Genomic DNA, 5266 nt, shown 5'->3' with positions numbered 1-5266 from the left:
GTTCACACCATTCTCCTGCCTCAGCCTCCCGAGTAGCTGGGACTACAGGCGCCCGCCACCACGTTTGGCTAATCTTTTTTTTTTTTTTTTTTTTTTTGTATTTTTAGTAGAGACGAGGTTTCACCGTGTTAGCCAGGATGGTCTCAATCTCCTGACCTCATGATCCGCTTGCCTCAGCCTCCCAAAGTGCTAGGATTATAGGTGTGAGCCACTGCACCCAGACAATTATTTGTATTTTCAGTAGAAAAGGGGTTTTGTCATGTTGGCCAGGCTGGTTTCGAACTCCTGACCTTGTGATCCAACTGCCTTGGCCTCCCAAAGTGCTGGAACTACAGGCATGAGCCACCACGCCTGACTTACTCTTCTTAAATCACAATTGGTCCAAATGGCTTACCCAGCCATCCATTCCAGGACACCAAGTGCATCTAAGTCACTGCTGTGTCTGCAAAGCCCAGAAGTAACTCTATAGCTAACTGTTCCCAGGCCTTACAGTTCATATCCTCCTACAGGCTCCTAGAGAAATTATTTTCAAACTTGTGCATGAATCTTTGCATGCCCAAGACTTCTGCATCTCTGAGGGTCTACTCTATAAACCTCCAGCAGCCCCAGTGACATGCAGTCGATGGTTATCAGGGCCCAGCTCAATAGCAGGACTTTTACATGATTCATTTACTTAACTCTTCACCACTCTCAGAGAACAGTGCCTATGGCTGAGGAAAACAGTTCATAGACATGTTTTGCAAATTGTGAGACAACACCTAGGTAGGATTTAAATCAGGTGGAGCTCAATGTGACTGTTAACTTGTGGCCCCACTGAGAACTGCTTCTCCAAGAACTGCTGCACCAGGAACAACCCTTTCCCCGCTTAGTTAATCATCAGAGTTAAAACACAACTCTGGAGCCAAATTGCCTGGAATGGCATCCGAGTGTCACTACATTTTAGTTGCATTACCTTGGGCAAGGTATTTAATATCTCTGTGCCTCTGTTTCCTCATCCATAAAAGAGAGATAATCATAATGCCAGCCTCATTATAGGTGAGGACTAAGGGAATTACTATATACAAGGTGTTTAGAATAAAACCTGGTATACAACAAGTGCTATATAAATATTAGCTATCATATCTCATCATCATCACTCCCCTGTCCCAACCACTGACGCATCACCCTCATTTTATATTCGTGCAACAGAATTTCAGCTACGTGATCACTGAGCCATTACCAAAAGCCCCTAGGTAGGTGTCTCTTGAGTAGGTTGTTAAGGTAATGCATAGAAAGGTCATTACAAAAAAAAAAAAAGTTGGTGGGGCACAGTGATGAGGTGACTGTCAGAGATACGAAAGAGACACTTAATAAGTTGTGATTAATTTACTCTGAATAATGCATTGAAGTGAAGACATTTTCACAGCATTATTTGGATTAAATTACTTACTGTTCCAAGGCTCATTTCACTAACCAGGAAGTGTATGGGGTGGATAGAGATGAGTCTGTCCTTTCCAATATCTGTTTAGTCATTGACATATACTGCTCCCAATCAGTTTCCTGGCAACTCAGGGTTAAGGCCCTGCATCTCAAGCTCTTGCCTTCACTTCATTGTTTTTAGTACTACAGCGTTCAGGATGTCTACTAGTCAATATAGACTGCATGTATCTGAGATAACAAGAACAACACATTTAAGCAGCAACAATGATCAAGCTTATTTCTTGTCCATTCCACATGTCCGTTGTGAGAGGGACAAGAAGACCCTGCTTATTATAGTCATTGAGAAACAAGGCTGAAGGAGGCTCTGCCTCAGCATGCTTCCCTGATCACAGGGCCAGGGGAAAGGAAGCATGTCAAACCACATATTGACTTTTGAAACTTTTACCTGGAAATATCCCATCACATTGCTCATGTTTTATTGGTCAGAACAAGTCACATGGCCAAGCCTGGGCTTAAAAGGAAGAGTATGTACAATTTTCCTGCAGAGAAGTGCCCCAAATATTTGGAGACAATAATACAGGCTTCTGTAGGAAAGATTTGTCTGAAAGCAAAATAACCATCTAAAAGTGGCTTAAATAATTGAGGGGTTATTTTCTGACACAACAAAAAGTCTGGAGGTGGATCAAGGCCCAAGGAGGTAAATTTGACATCTCAAAGATGCTTTCAGGGATGCACTTTACTTCCATCTTTCTACTTTGCCATCCTTAAGATGGCAGCAATATCTCCCTTCATAGTTACAAGATGGCTGCAGCAGTGCCGGGCATCACGGGTAGACCAGTGATATCCAGAGAAGGGTAGCAGTGTTTCCTCCATTAGTCTCATATTGTTTTGTTTTTTGTTTTTAATTTAAAAATTAGGCCAGGAGTGGTGGTTCATGCTCATAATTCCAGCACTTTGGGAGACGGCATCTTTGGGAAGATGGCTGGAGCCTAGGATTCAAGGCTGCAGTGAGCTGTGATAGGGCCACTGCACTGCAGTCTGGGCAACAGAGTGAGACCCTGTCTCTAAAATAAACAAATAAATAATAAATAAATAGTAAAAGTAAAATAAATTAATAATTCCATAGTCTGGTTCAAGCACTGTGGCCAGCACTTATTCCACGGCCTCATCCCAAAACTCATCACAGTTAATCACGTGGCTCATCACAAAACTACTCTTGCAGTTTTGAGAAAATCCTTCTCAGAACCCCAGCTTACTTCCTTTTGGGTCCCATCAGCCGCAATGAAATCGTATGTTCATGACTTAGCCAGTCATTGGCAAAAGGAATAAGACTACCTTGACTACCTTCTGGGGTAAGAAAAGACCTATATTCCTTCTGTAGGAGCAACTCTGTTTTCTGTAAGAAATGTGGCACTGAGCATAAGAATCAGGTAAATGTAACCTTATTTCACCAATTTGGGGAAGGTCCTTTTTGCAGAGTGTAAATAAAGAGGGACCACAATGTCCATTAGTGAAAAGCCTTCATTTGTGCTTATGTCATTAATTTAGAGTGGAACAACTATGGGCAAATAAAGCAGTCAAAACAGGCATTTAATAGGGAAGGATCATTTACCAAAGGGTCAGGGAAATAAGAAACTACTTTGGGTTGATATTACATCCGTCTCAAAAGAGTTGACCAAAAGAATTCACCACTCCCTTCTCTGTGGCCCCCTGACGAGAGTCTCCGTTCTTCATCATTTCACCCACCACACTTACCACGCTTTATTGCCTTTATCTGTGTACCTGTCTGTCTCCACCTGCAAGATTGTAAGCTCCTTGAAAATATAATCTGTTTCATCTTTTTATTCCTGTGCATAATATAAAACAGTGGCTAAAATGAATTGATAACTCACTGTGTCCGAAAGCCCATTCTAAGTTCTAAATGAACTGACTCTTTAATATTCACAACATCCTATGAGGCATGTGTTATTATTATGTATGTTTTATAAATGAAGAGATGGAAAGTCAACAAGTCCTTGACCAAAGGTACATAACTGTTAAGTGGGAGAGTTGGGTTTCAAATGAAGGCAGCCTAACTGGGTTATGTTTAGGACATTTGCCCAATAAATGGGTGAACCCAATATGCTTTAATATATAATAGGAAGGGGAGAGAGAGAACAAGGGTGAAGAAAAAGTGATAATCTTTTATTTACACATAGAATCTGAAATCAAATATGATAGACTTATATTCCATGAGGGTAGAGATTGTGTATGTTTCACTTGTTTAGTGTGGTATCTCTAGCTTCTAGTATAGTCCCTGGCACACAGTATGTATTCAATAATTCCTGGGAGTGGGAGAGAAAGGGAGAGACAGGGGGAAGGATGAAAGAAAGGAAGGAAGAGATTGAATGAATAAACACAACCAATGACCTCTTTATCTTGCTTTCTATTTTTCCTGTCTTCTCTTCCTCCATTATTTTCATGCATAACTTTACTTCTTAAATCTACCTCTTGCCTAGGATAGGAGGAAGGGGTAGAGGCTCTAAGTATTAAGGGTTCTCAAAGAGAATTTAAATGTAACATTGTTGCAGAGTAGCAAGTCCTCTCTGCTGCCCTAATTCATTTGGCTTTTGAAACAATGTGTCTTGTATGAAGTAGACTTTTCCGCAAACTAAAACATTTTTTAACAATTTGGACTTGTGCTTTTTCTTCTAATTGTGTGCTGCTTAAAATGTCAATGCAATGCAGGGATGCCAATTCCCACATGGGCATATTGATTTTTATAAAAATCAATGCAGGCTGGGTGCGGTGGCTCATGCCTGTAATCTCGGCACTTTGGGAGGCCAAGGCAGGCAGATCACTTGAGGTCAGTAGTTCGAGGCCAGCCTGGCCAACATGGTGAAACCCTGTCTCTACTACAAATACAAAGATTAACCAGGCATGGTGGTGCACGCTTGTAATCTCAGCTACTCAGGAGGCTGAGGCAGGAGAATCACTTGAACCTGGGAGGTGGAGGTTGCAGTGAGCTGAGATTGCGCCACTGCTCTCCAGCCTGGGTGACAGAGACTCTGTCTCAAAAAAAAAAAAAAAAAAAAAAAGACTGTCTCAAAAAGAAAAAAAGAAAAATTAGAGCTATAGCCATAAGCAAATGAACAACAATAATCAAAGGCTAGGAAATGACTACTGTCCATTGATGGGACTAATACTCCAAAGCCTCTCTACAAAAAACTGGTTACATTACCCAGGTAATAGTGTGTAAACACTAAAAGCACTATTTTTGCTTCTTGATTTCAGCACTATTGTCATAGGGCTCTGCTTTCAAAGAATTGCTTCAAACAGCCATACAGACTTAACATTTCAGATTCAATCTTGAGACCATACAGACTCCTCACTCTAGTTTCAATAAGCAAAGTACAGTCGTGATGAAACTGAAGCATTGCATTCAGAATTCTAAGTGTTCCTACTCCTAAAGGATGTCTGGGTTTCTGTTGTTAATTTTGTTGTTTTGATTCCTGTCTGGAAAGCTAATTTTTAAAAGTATCTTTTTGTTCTAATTTTTTTTTAAGAGACAGTGTCTCATTCTGTCACCCAGGCTGGAGTGCAGTGGCATAATTCTGCTCACTGCAGCCTCAACCTCATGGACTCACAGGATCCTCCCACCTCAGCCTCCCAAGTAGCTGGGACCACAAGTGTGCACCACCACACTTGACTAATTTTGTTTTTTCCTGTAGAGATGAGGTCTCGCTATGTTGCTCAGGGTGAACTCAAACTCCTGGCTCAAGCAATCTTCCTGCCTCAGCCTCCCAAAGTGCTGGGATTACAGGCATGAGCCACCGTGCCCAGGCTTTTGTTCTAACATTGAACAAGA

At 41.4% G+C, this 5266-nt stretch overlaps 1 non-coding gene across 1 annotated transcript; it reads right to left on the bottom strand.

Moving 5' to 3' along the window:
- Positions 1 to 2517: 2517 nt before the first annotated feature.
- LOC115898029 lies at positions 2518 to 2599 on the bottom strand. Its single transcript, XR_004057791.1, has one exon. It is a non-coding gene; the product is annotated as a small nucleolar RNA U83B (small nucleolar RNA).
- Between the last annotated feature and the right edge of the window lie 2667 nt (positions 2600 to 5266).

This window comes from Rhinopithecus roxellana, chromosome 5 (genome assembly GCF_007565055.1).
Source record: "Rhinopithecus roxellana isolate Shanxi Qingling chromosome 5, ASM756505v1, whole genome shotgun sequence".
In the NCBI taxonomy this organism is placed as follows: Eukaryota; Metazoa; Chordata; class Mammalia; order Primates; family Cercopithecidae; genus Rhinopithecus; species Rhinopithecus roxellana.
Note: the sequence above shows the minus strand (reverse complement) of the source record. Positions and strands in the feature narration are given on the sequence as shown.